This window comes from Mesocricetus auratus, unplaced genomic scaffold (assembly GCF_017639785.1).
Source record: "Mesocricetus auratus isolate SY011 unplaced genomic scaffold, BCM_Maur_2.0 Super-Scaffold_100008, whole genome shotgun sequence".
Classification (NCBI taxonomy): domain Eukaryota; kingdom Metazoa; phylum Chordata; class Mammalia; order Rodentia; family Cricetidae; genus Mesocricetus; species Mesocricetus auratus.
Window position 1 is genome coordinate 75,850,244 of NW_024429192.1, and position 12,258 is coordinate 75,862,501.

Below are 12,258 nucleotides of genomic sequence, written 5' to 3' on the forward strand. Positions count from 1 at the left end.
TCCTGCCCCAAATGACTTGACAGATTTTGATGATCCCTCATGGAAGGCCTCACTCTCCTTGGGGAGTGGAAGGGAGATGGCATGGGGGTTCATTGATGGGCATGGGAGGATGGGAGGGAGAGGGAACTGGGATTGACATATAAAATAAGATTGTTTCTCATTTAAATAAAATTTGTATATTAAAATAACTGCCTCCTAGAGTGAGAGCATGTGGCTTTTCCAGTCCCCTTTCCCTGCCTCATCTCTGGGGCCTGGGAAAATCAGCCAGAAATGTTTTGCCAATAAACCTGGTCTTTTAGTTTTAACTCAGCTTGATTTGGATTATTGTGTCAATGGAGAGACTTAATATTGGGGTATGGAAACCTTTCATGGAGGAGAGTCTAGAGGGAGAGGAAATTGTGGTTGGATTGAAAAGCAAAAAATTCTATGTTTAGACCTCTATCCAACTTTTTAATTGAATCATTTAGTTCCTCGGTTTTTTTTTTTTTGTATATTCTGGATACCAATCCTCTCTTAGATGTATAGGAATCAAATATTCTCTCCCATTCTGTGGGCTTTCTTCTTCCCTCAATTGTTTCCTTAGCTGTACAGAAGCTTTTTAGTTTTGTGAGGTCCTACTTGTCAATTGTTAGCCTTAGTTTTTGTATTCCAGGATAATTTGAACTGGATATATAGCCCAAAATGGCCTTAAACTTCTGAGCCATCTGCCTCTATCTCTAGTGTACTGAGGTTATAGATGTATACTGCCACACGTCATTATGAAGTGCTAAGGATTGTGCCTTGTATATGTTAGATTAGCATTCTACCAATATAAAGCTACCCTGTCCAAATTCTACAAAAATCACCAGTCACATGTTTGGACTATATAAACCCCTTACCATCTACTAGAGTGTTTTGATTTGTGTACGATGAAATTCTTTAACTTATAGTTGAGATTTTAGAGTCACCAGCAGGTTCCTGTTTGGTCCCTGTTTATCCAGCTCCTTAAACAGAACTTAGAGCTTCACATTTGAAATGTGAAGGATGAAACCTCAGACTGAACATTTTAAAACTTGGCTCAGTATTGGTGACACTATTTGGGTATATTTAGGAGTCATGACCTTTCTGGAGGAGGTGTGTAACTACGGGCAGGCTTTGTGGTTTCAAAGCCTCCTACCATTTATAGTTCACATTCTTCCTGCTTTGTTCTTCCAGTTCAAGATGAGAACACTCAGATTCATGCTCCTGCCACCATCCCTTGACTCCATCTCCATGGATTCTAACCCCCTGAGACTGTAAGCCTAAATAAACTCTTCTTCATGGTGTTTTATAACAGCAACAGAAAGATCACTAATGCACCTTCTAAATAGCTATTGGTTATAAGATTGTTCGTACAAGTGTTCTCCCTCAGTGGAAGATGGCTACATAGGTTGCCAAGTCCCAAGGGTCAGGTCATGTCTGCCATGTGGTGTGAGAAGCCCATCCAAGAAGAAGGCAGAAGTAAGCTTCCAGGGCCTGACCATTCTGATGTTCAAGCCCTCTGTACTATGTGACCATGGAAACCTGAGGTAGGAGGTAACAGGCTTGGTGCATCACTGATTTGATTGTATATTTCTGAGAGAACTGGGTAGACAGCATATTATGAACTGTAGCTCTGTGGTCTGGAGCTGGGCTAACTGCATCCAGGAAATCCCAGACCACAGCTCTTAGCCCCACCTATGATCAACGGCAGCTGACCTTAGTTTCTTCTGTCACCTGGGCATCCTGGCTTGAAATGGCTTTCACAGGAAAAATTCTTTCAGACACTTGTGTTTTGAGTCCTACTTTGGAAAATTGTTGAGAAATTTGTGTTTGGATCTGGCTGGGTGTTTTAGTGTTGTTGGAAAGATTTTTCTTGACAATCTTAAAATTAGAAATTTTTAAAAGTAAATTTATGGTGTTTATAGGTAAAGTATTTTAGAGGCTTATTTGGCTGTGCGTCTGGGTAAGTCATTACCATCTTTTGGAATTCAAGTCACACTTTGGAATTTAGGACTAGAAAAGCAGTTGAAAACTATCAGCAGAGCTTAATGGGTCGTTCTATTAGGAGCTTGGCAGACAATAATGACAGTAATGGGGACAGTGGCCTGCTTCATGGGGTTTCTGAGGGGGAACAAAGGCTTACAGTGCAGCAATTTCCTCTTAGAGAAAACCTTCCAGTTTGGAGACAAGCTCATTATTAAAACGTAGGATGTTCTAAAGAGTTGTAAAAAGGTCCACCTTAGAAGGGTGCTCAGTAAGACACAGGATGTTGTAACTGAAGCATCCTATCTTGGAGGGAAATACATAAGCTATTTAGGAAGTAAACAACCCAAAAGCTTCATAAATCTTTGAAACTGACCAGACTCACCAGGCTTCTTCCTCTCCAAGCATGGATAATCAGGAAGGACTGCTAAGAGATTCTCTCAGAGAAGTCAAGCTACCTCAAAGAGATTGAGACTAGTTGAGCTACCTAGAAGAGGCTCAAATCAGCAAGCTACCTGGAAGAAGCAGAAATTAGCTGAGTCACTTGGAAGAAACAGAAACAAGATGAACTACCTAGGAGACATTCAGACTAGCTAAAGTGTCTGGAAGAGGCGGAAGAGGCAAGTTGTCTGGAAGATGCGGAGACCAGCTGGGTTATCTGAAAGGGGCTGTGACCAACAGAACTATGAGGAAAGAACACTCTTCATCCTGTTGATCTACCTGCCTGCAGCCTGTGAAGCAGAACTTGGCAGTGTTGCTTGCTTGATACTGATTTTGTAGAAAAGAAAGATGACTTATTGAGAAGGTTGTAGGTTGTTCCTTTGTGGTTTCTAAGAGCCACTCAGGATGAAGAATGTGTAGTAGAGTTGGCATCTCTGCAAGGAGGTTCTGAGAGGTCATTGCATGAACGTTGGGTTGTCATGGAGACCTGAAGATGTTGGGGTTGTTAGAGCTGTGAAATATCTGCCACGGAGAGCTATATGCAAAGAATAGAACCAGCCCAGGAGAGAGATGTATGTTACAGGCAAAAGAGACGGAACGGCAGAGCCATTTTAAACATTTGAAACTCAAGACCTGGATACTGGACATGGAGCTAAGTATTTGGTGTTTCCCCTTCTGGGTTTTTGTCTAGCTTTGTTCCAGTCTTTTCTCATCATTTGTCCTCTTTTGAAATGTTATGCATATTCTTCTATGCAACTGTATATTGGAAATAAATATTAGATTTTTGACTTTACAGGGGGTTGAGCTAATGGGATTGTCTTGAGTCTCAGAAAAGACTATATTTTTGAATGGTAAGACTAAGGGGAATTTTGAAATTGGACTAAGTATGCTTTGTGTTATGAAATGGCCATGAGCCTATGAAGGTGGAATGTGGTAGTTTGAATGAGAAACATTTCTCGTAGAATCATGCATTTGAATGCTCGATCCCCAATTGATGTTTGTCTTAGTTAAGGTTTAAGTTTTAGTCTACTGTTATCATGGTGGGAAACAGGATGGCATGCAGGCAGACGTGGTGTGGTGCAGGAGAAATAGCCTAGAGTTCTACATCTGGATCGGCATGCAGCAGGGAGAGAGTGACACTGGGCTTGGATTGAGCATTTGAAACCTCAAAGCCCACTCTCAGTGATACACTTCCTCCAATAAGGACATACCTTCTAATAGTGCTACTCCCTATGAACCTATGGGGGCCATTTTCATTGAAGCCATGAGAGTGTTGCCGTTTTTGACATTTATGGAATATTTAAGAGGTGACACCTTGCCAGAAGAATTATGTCACTGAGGGGGTTGAACTTTTACAGCTTGACCCCACTTCCTGTTTTCTCTGCTTCCTGTATGTGCATGAAATATGACAAGCCGGATTTCTCTGTGACGGACTCTAGTCCTCTGGAAGTATAAGCACAAATAAATCATTTCTTCCTAAGTGCACTTTCTAAATGCTTTCCTGAGCAGATCTTGGAACAATTGTAACTTTATCAAATTGTAAATCTAAGTCACATGCGGGTTACCCTTGTAACAGAATGTAAATCACGTGCATGTTACCCTTGTAACAGATGAAGGCTGGTAGAATGTTATGGCCCAGATCTGGTGATGGGTACGGTGATGGAGAGGCGCTATGTCAATGGGGGTCCTGGAAATGGTGGCAGTGGCGGTAGGCATTCTGGCTTTATGCTGGGCTCAAACATGCCTTGTTCCAGAGGCAAGAGATCCGTAACCAAGTATTGCTTAGCCTAGCCCATGGCAATCCCGATAGCCATGAAGGTTGGTTACAGATGATTTAAAGTTGGGGTGCTCTGATGACGGGCCACCTGTGGGGAAGACCCCTCCTGCCTAAGACAGGGGTTCAAGGTCCCCCAAGGACGGGAAAGGGAGGGTGACCCTACTTCACCTAAGCCAGGAGTGCCTCATTTAAAAATAAAAAGGGGTGAATTGTGGGAACACCAGACCTTGAGCAGAGACCCACTTCCCCTTCTGCCTGGGAGTAGGCAGCTGTAAGACAATGTTTACTAAAAACATGTTTACTAAAAACAATACAATGCCTGGGGGCATTAAGTTCCTGGAAAAGACCTGCCCGCAGAAACCACCCTGAGCTCGACCTTGTCCAGAGACTAACCGCCTCTTCTGCCACGCCCAGATCAGTTTCTGGGGTCAGAGCAGAACCAGCCAGGGGAGAGAGGAGAGCAGAAGCTTCTCTGGTGGGAGCCTTTCTTGGGAAGTTTTCTTGAACCTTTTTGGGGCCTGCTTAAAGTTTTCTTTACATCGTTGAACGAGTCTCTGTGTTGTCAATCCCCGACACCCTCCGCACGTTCTCGGACACAGGCCGCGCAGAGCAGACGCGACATTCTCCTAAAAGTTTCTTCCAGTTAACTAACTAGCTAACTAACTAGCTAACTAGCTAGCTAACTAACTAACTAACTACAACAGCAACAACAAAACAACTCTGCCATCTTGGGGAGTCTACGTTTGGTTATGCTCCTCAAACACCTTTTCATTAGGCACAGTCTAGTAGAGACTGTTTCTGCCTTACTCATTGGTACATCTGTACTCAGCATAAAGCAGTTTATCTAAGACTGACCTTTAAGACCTAAAATTAGGGAGAATGTAGAAGATAATGTGGTGTGAGAAAATGAGGAAATAAATATGAAACATCTCTGTCAAAACATGGGACTGAAGATGTCTCAGGAGTGAGGAGCACTGGCTGCTTTTCCAGAAAACCCAGGTCAATCCCCAGTACCCACATGGTGACTCACAACTATCTGTAATTCCATTCTCTGGGAATTTGACACCTCTTACAGCCTCTGAAGATCCAGGCATCCACATGGTACTGAGACATATATGCAGGTAAAACACTCACATACATACATACATACATACATACATACATACATACATACACACATACACACATAAACACATACATACACAACTTTTTAAAAGGAAGTCATGGACTGGGGATGTAGTTTAGTGGGAGAGCTTTTCCCTAGTATGTAAAAGGCTCCGGGTTAAAAGAAGCCCATTCATACAACAAGGATGTCTGTTCCACTGTGTTCATAGCAGCACTATTTGTAATAGCCAGACTTGGAAGCGACCTAGATGCCCCTCAACCGAAGAGTGGATAGAGAAAATATGGTACATTTACACAATAGAGTACCATTCAGCAGAAAAAAAAATGCAATCCTGAAATTTGTAGGCAAATGGATGGCACTAGAAGAAATCATCCTGAGCAAGGTAACCCAATCACAAAAAGAGAAACTTGGAATGTACTCTCTCATATATGGATTTTAGACATAGATCTGGGGAGTGCCAGCCTACAATCCCATGGCCAGAGAGTTTGGGAAACAGAACCTTCATTCAGTGGCTGATGGAAGAAGAGGCAGATTCCCACAGCTAAGTACTGAGCTGAACTCAAGAAATCCAGCGACAGAGAGGGAGGACTGATGACCAAAGACATTAAGACTGGGCTGGTTTAACCCCCAGAAACAGCTGACCTGACAAGGATTAGCTCTTGAATCCCAGACTGATGCCTGGGAATCTAGCATGGGACTAATCAAGACCCCCTGAACGTGGGTGTCAGTGAGGAGGCCTAGGCAATCTATTGAGCCTTGGGTAGCATTTATCCTGGATATACAAATGGACTTTGGACTCCCATCCAACAATGAGAGATGGATTCTCACCCTGAACTCTTGGGGGAGGGTCCAGGCCCTGTCCTGGGTGAAATGACAGACTATGGACATCCCCATGGAGAGCCTTGCCATCCCTGGGGAAATGAGGGGATATTGGGGGGTTGGTGGGAGGGCACGGGAAGAGGGGAGGGACATGGAGAGGGACCTGGAATTGACATGTGAAGCAACCTTGTTTCTAATTTAAATTTAAAAATAAAAAGGCTCTGGGTTCCATCCCAACAAAAGTTATCAGAATGAAAACTCAGGAAAGAGTCACAGTTAAGAGAATCCAAGCAAAATTGTCAGTGTGATGGTAGGTTAGTGGGGGGAAGGGAGTCTACAGCTTAGGCTGCTTCAAATACTTTGACTCTTTAGCCTACTGTATGATGAAGGCAGGATTTTCACTATTGTTTCTGTCTCCTTTTTGTTTTCAGGGAAATTTTTGAAGAGTTCTACCTGTAATTTAAAATCTACGTGGAATCGCAAATATTACCATCATATTAACAAGGGAGTAGTTAGCTTGTAGAAAGGAGCAGGATTCGGAAAGGAGGGGTGAGGAAGTGAGGGAAGAGGAGCAGATGCTTAGTGACAGGTGCTCATCTAGGCAGGCTCAATGTGGGCTGTCTTCTCCAGGGTGCTTACATGTGTCTTTTCAAGCATCTGAACCTCACCTGCCTCTCCCCTTTAAAGGGTCCAGGTGGTCCGTCTGCCTCAGTGCTTAGAAAGCACATTCCACCGACCACAGGTCCCATTTCACTCTGAACATAACCTGTGTCATAACAGCAACAATATGAATTTGCTTTTTTCCCCTTCCTCTTCTCTCCAAAAAGTCCCCAGAAATGCAATCATCCAATTGTACCTCTGTTTCTGGACCCACCCAGCAAGCGTACAGGCAGCCAAGATTCTCAAAGTGCCAGCTCCGGATGTGCTCTGCCACTGTAGAGGGAAAAGAGCCAACCCGGACTGCCCTCGTTAGCAGAGTGAGTCTGGGAAAGGAGTTGAGGGAGGGTGCCTGTCTGCCAGTGTGCTGCTTAGTCATGTTTTCCAGAATTGGTACCTCTTAGAGATGGGATGAGGCAAAGCGCTCTGTGTCCAAGGACCAAGAAGCTCACTTTCTCAAAAGACCGATGATTTGTGAGACTATAGCCTTCAGTACTTCACTGTGGTGCTTCCAGATATAACAGCTTTATGTTTTACCTACAACAACAGCAAACATTAAAAATTATCTACTTCATAGGAATTCAGTGGAAAGGTCCAGGCCAATGTTTTGTATAAACAATAATGAAAATGTACCTATGGACGTGGCTTGGTAATGAATTGCTAACTTCTAAGTTTCCGTCACTGATTAAGGGTGATTAGGCAGAGCATCCACACTCCATTCCCTCATGCCTCCAGGTGAGCCTCCTGACAGCCCTCACCTGGCATGCTAAAAGGGTTCCTAGACATCAAGTTTTGTGCAAATGTTCTCTGTAAAAACATTTCTGCTTCACTGAGAAGGTGAGGTGGAAAATAATTTGAGGGCTGATGAGCCTGAGGAAAGGGGAGGACCTAAAACCCCAGCAGAAACAGAGAGTTGAGAAAAATGGGAGGAATGGATCATATACATAAGAACCTGACTGTGATCCTTGAGGTGTGGGTATGGCGTACTTGGAGTACTCAGTTGTGATCTGCCCATTGCCCCTGGCCCCTCTGGTACAATATATATATATATATATATATATATATATATATATATATATATATAGTTTGACTGTCCTTGTTGGACTTCTTGATGTGCTCCCCCAGAAGTAAGTCTGTGCATCTAGATACAGCCATACAAGTGTTGGGGCCCACTACCTCCAGTCAAGCAATACACAAAGTCGGGGGGACTTACAGTGGTTATCAAGAACATAACTCAAAAAGTCATGAAAGGAATGAGATGTTCCATTAGAAAGCACTAAGTGAAATAGGCCTGGGGCTAGAACAAATAAACAGAATCCAATTGCATTGATAATTACCTTAAGTAAGAATGGGCCACAGTCTAAGTTAAAGAAATCACAGCTTGGCATTGCATAAAAGTTTGAAATAAATGTAAGTATATAGGCTATATAGTGAGCACAGTTGGATTCAAAGACACAAATAGGATGAAAGTAAAATGATGGTTAATATAATTCATGTAATTAACACCCATAAGAAATTTGAAGTCACCATAAGATCAGGCAAAATGAAGTTTAAAACAAAAAAATAATATTGCTAGAGATAGAACAACATTTTATGATAATAAAAGAGTAGCTCCACCAAAGTTACAGGAACCATAAGCAGTCACACACATGAACAGTCTGAGAAACCTTAGCAAAATGGCTGACATTGGTGACACAGATGACAGGCCTTAAGAACCTTGGAAAATCTTGGGGTGGCATGACCAGTGGATACATGTCCTCCCCCCACTGTCCATCAACACCTGAAGCAGGTGGGAGAACTGGCCTTGAGATCCTAAGAGTGGGAGAGCTAGCGCCCCTCCCCCTACCCCCCCGTAGCTGTAACACACAGGAGAGCAGGCCCTGAACTTTGCCTGGGCAGCACAATAGGGCCAAGCCTGTTGGTGGAGGTGTGGGTGAGCCAGGCCGACGTTGTGAGCATAGAAGAGCTGTCACCATTACTCATCTGCCATGTGGTGGTGTGGGCAGGAGAGAGATGCCACCCCCTGCCCATCAATGCCTGAGGTCATAAGAGCAGGAGAGTTGGCCTTGCCCCTCCTCAGCCTCAGCACTCAGGAAAGTGGACCCTACACTTCTCCTGGGCAAAAGGTGTTAAATGTGGGAGAGCTCATCCTGAGGATGTGAGAGCAGAAGAATGCACCCTGCCTCTTGCTCATCGCTGGAAGAGGTGAACTCCCCAGGGCAGTGCTGGAGAGCGCACCCTGGTGGTGAAGACAGGGGGAGCTGGGGGGGTTGGCCAACCCTCAGCTACCCTGGGCCAGAAGCAGGGTTATGTGTTGGCCCACCCCATCTGTGATCTGCTGGAGCACAGGGTGGGGTCCTGTGGAGCCAAGGCTGCAGGATCTCCACAACACAGGGCAGCAACAGGATGTTCAGGAAGATTTCCAGTGAAGGTCTGTCTGGTGTGGATGATAGCAGAGACCAGGAACCTTGAACCAGATGAGTGATTCTTTGCCACGAATGCCTGAATTTAAAAATGTATGGCTAATGGTGCTTACTGTGTCACACTGCAGCTTCTGTGAAGAGATTTTTCCCCTTCTTCCTTTCCTTTCTCCCTCTTTTTTCTCTTTGTCTTATTTTTGCGGGGAGGGGGGAAATCAGGAGGCATGAAGTGAAAGACACAAAGATAATAAAAAGAAAGTTTAAAAACAGAAACAGCAACAGAGTCGAGGAGCTACAGCTTCTAGAAAGCAAGCAACACAGGATAGAGGAGGGTGAGTTGTCACCTTGCCCATGCCACCTTGTCCTCAGTTTGAGGAAAGCCTCTCAGCTCACTATTTATCTCATAGGAAAAAGTAAGCACGCGGGAAGGCCCTGTCTTCCTAGTGGCATGGTCTGAGTGTTTCTGCCCTCAACATTACCATGCTGGAACCCAACCTCCAGTGTGGTACATGATGGTGGTGAGAGGGGAGCTCTGGGAACTGATTGTGTTATTATTTGCTTTCATTAAATCACATTGTTACAGCCCAGCTGGTAATAAGCTTTATGCAGATAAACAGATTGAAACTTCACCAATAAACGCATTGAGGTCTGTGCTCATCATATCTGTGCTTGTTAAAGATAAAATGATTTGAAATCTTTAACTTTAGGGTGACTACAGGCACAATAGTGACCCAGTGCACTTCTGACACAGGCTGTCCAATAGGATGCTTTCCCTGACTGTAGTCACAAAGCTGGGTGTCTACAATCACCGAACACGGTGGGCTCTGCTGTACCTTTAACTTTTTTACCTATTTCTTTGTGAATGTGCTTTATTAGCCCCTTCCTAGCTGAATGCTTAATCCTGCAAAAATATACTATCTATCATATTTTATTTTGGAAAACAGCCTACAAACCATTCAGTTGGTTATGTTTGTGTATTTTTATCATCTCCAACATGCAAATACATTCATTTTTAAAAGGATACGTACTTTGTGCCGCCTATACCAACTTACTTCACACCTAGACTTTCCATGTACTCCTCTGGGATCTAGCCTGGTGACTACCGCCACTCCCCATACCCAATACTTGTTTTTTCACATCCCAAAATCAGTGTCCCAGCCTAGTTTGTCCATCCATGCCTTGCAGTATCCTACCTCTATGCTTGTGCAGGTTTCCAAATCCCATGGTTCAGTCTAGTCCTACCCACTTCTCCTGTGCCAAAGCCAATATCCAGGTGGTTTCTGGGATGTGCCCTACCAGCATCCACCTACAGGACCATTTGTGCCACACCCTCAACCCATTCCATATTCAGGCTTCTCGTGTCTTCTTTCAGGGTCTTACCTGGTGAGTACCCCTGGATTCTTTATCCATGCCTTTTCACAAATATACCTAATTTAGCCTGGATCCTACAACCAGTGCACAGACCCAGTCTGGCTTTCCCTGCCTTCACTGCACAAGAGTTCTAGGCTTGGGCCAATGTACTCCCAGCTATCTGGCATACCACAGGGTTGTCTTACATCATATCCAGACTTTCCACTTAGATCCTTTTACTCCTACTCCCAGGTTGAAACAGGGAGCAAATCCTGTATATCAGTCCAGTTTCCTCTGTTCACTTGATCTCATTACACCCAAGTCAATTCCAACCTCTAAATCCAACCTTCCCGTACATCCTCTTTTCTTCCCAACCCTGCTCTATTAATAATCAACTTAAAACTATTAAATAAAAATCTGCATGCTCATATCTCATCTCAGAAATATCAACAATATGGAAGAACAAGTCAGTGTTCCTCTCTGAAACCTATCAGTCCCATAGAAATGTTTGCCAATGAGAATTACCCAGATGAACTCCAAGACACAGAAATTAAAGGGACAATCATAAATTTCCTCAAAGTATTCAAGGAGTTTAAAGAAGTCACAAGAAACAGTTTAATGAAATTAAGAAAAAACAGCATAAGAAGAATAAGCACCTGAGTGATGCCCAAGAAAACACAAATACAAGACTGATAGAAATGATGAAGATAGTTCAGAAGTTGAAAACAAAATTCAACCAGAAGAGAAAAACACTGAAGGGGAGTCAGGCTGAAATGAAGATGGAACTGAAGAAAAAAATCAATAATTCAACCTGAAATCTCAAAGGACAGCCTTACAAGGAGAAAGGAATCAAGCAGAAGACAGAATGTCATTTCTTAAAGATTAAGTAGAAGATTTAGACAAAACAAGTAAGGGACCTGAAAAAAATTAAAGCACATGATAGAAACACATAGGAAATGTGGGGTACCATGAAAAACCAAACCTTAGAAATATAGGCATAGATGAGGAAGAAGAATCCCAAGTCAGTGGCATAAGCCAGATCTTCAAGATCACAGAAAAATACTCCCCAAAACTAAAGAAAGACACACCAGTAAAGATACAGGAAGCGCAGAAAACACCAAAACCAGACAAGAAAATTCTCACGGAATATCACAATTAAAGCACTAAGTGCACATAACAAAGAAAGTGAATGGAAAGCTGAAAGAGAAAAAAAGACATCAAAACAACAGCTGATTTCTCAATGGAAACTTTGAAAACCAGCAATGCCTTCCAAGTCCTAAAAGATGATGATAGCCAACCTAAAACAATATACTCAACAAAACCATCTCTCATGATTGGAGGGAAAGAAAATTTTTCCATAACATAAACCAAACTCAAGGAAAACATGGGAAACCTTATTTCAAGCCGAAGAGAGGAATGAGCATAACAGAGAGACTGTGGAAAGAAATATGAAGTCATAATTATTAAAACACAAAATACTGTGGATTTCAGTGAGATATCCACCCTGCTCTCACCCATAGCGCGGTCTCACCTTCTGGGCGTGGTCACAGGTGAGTAAGTGATGGGGGTGAGCTTTAGGTCTGGGGGTCTGGGCAGGTGGCTCTCTCTTGCTTTCAGGCAGGTCACAGAAGAGCAGCTGGTGCCGATCTTTAGAGTGGGAACCTCTGGTGGCCATCTGTTTCTTC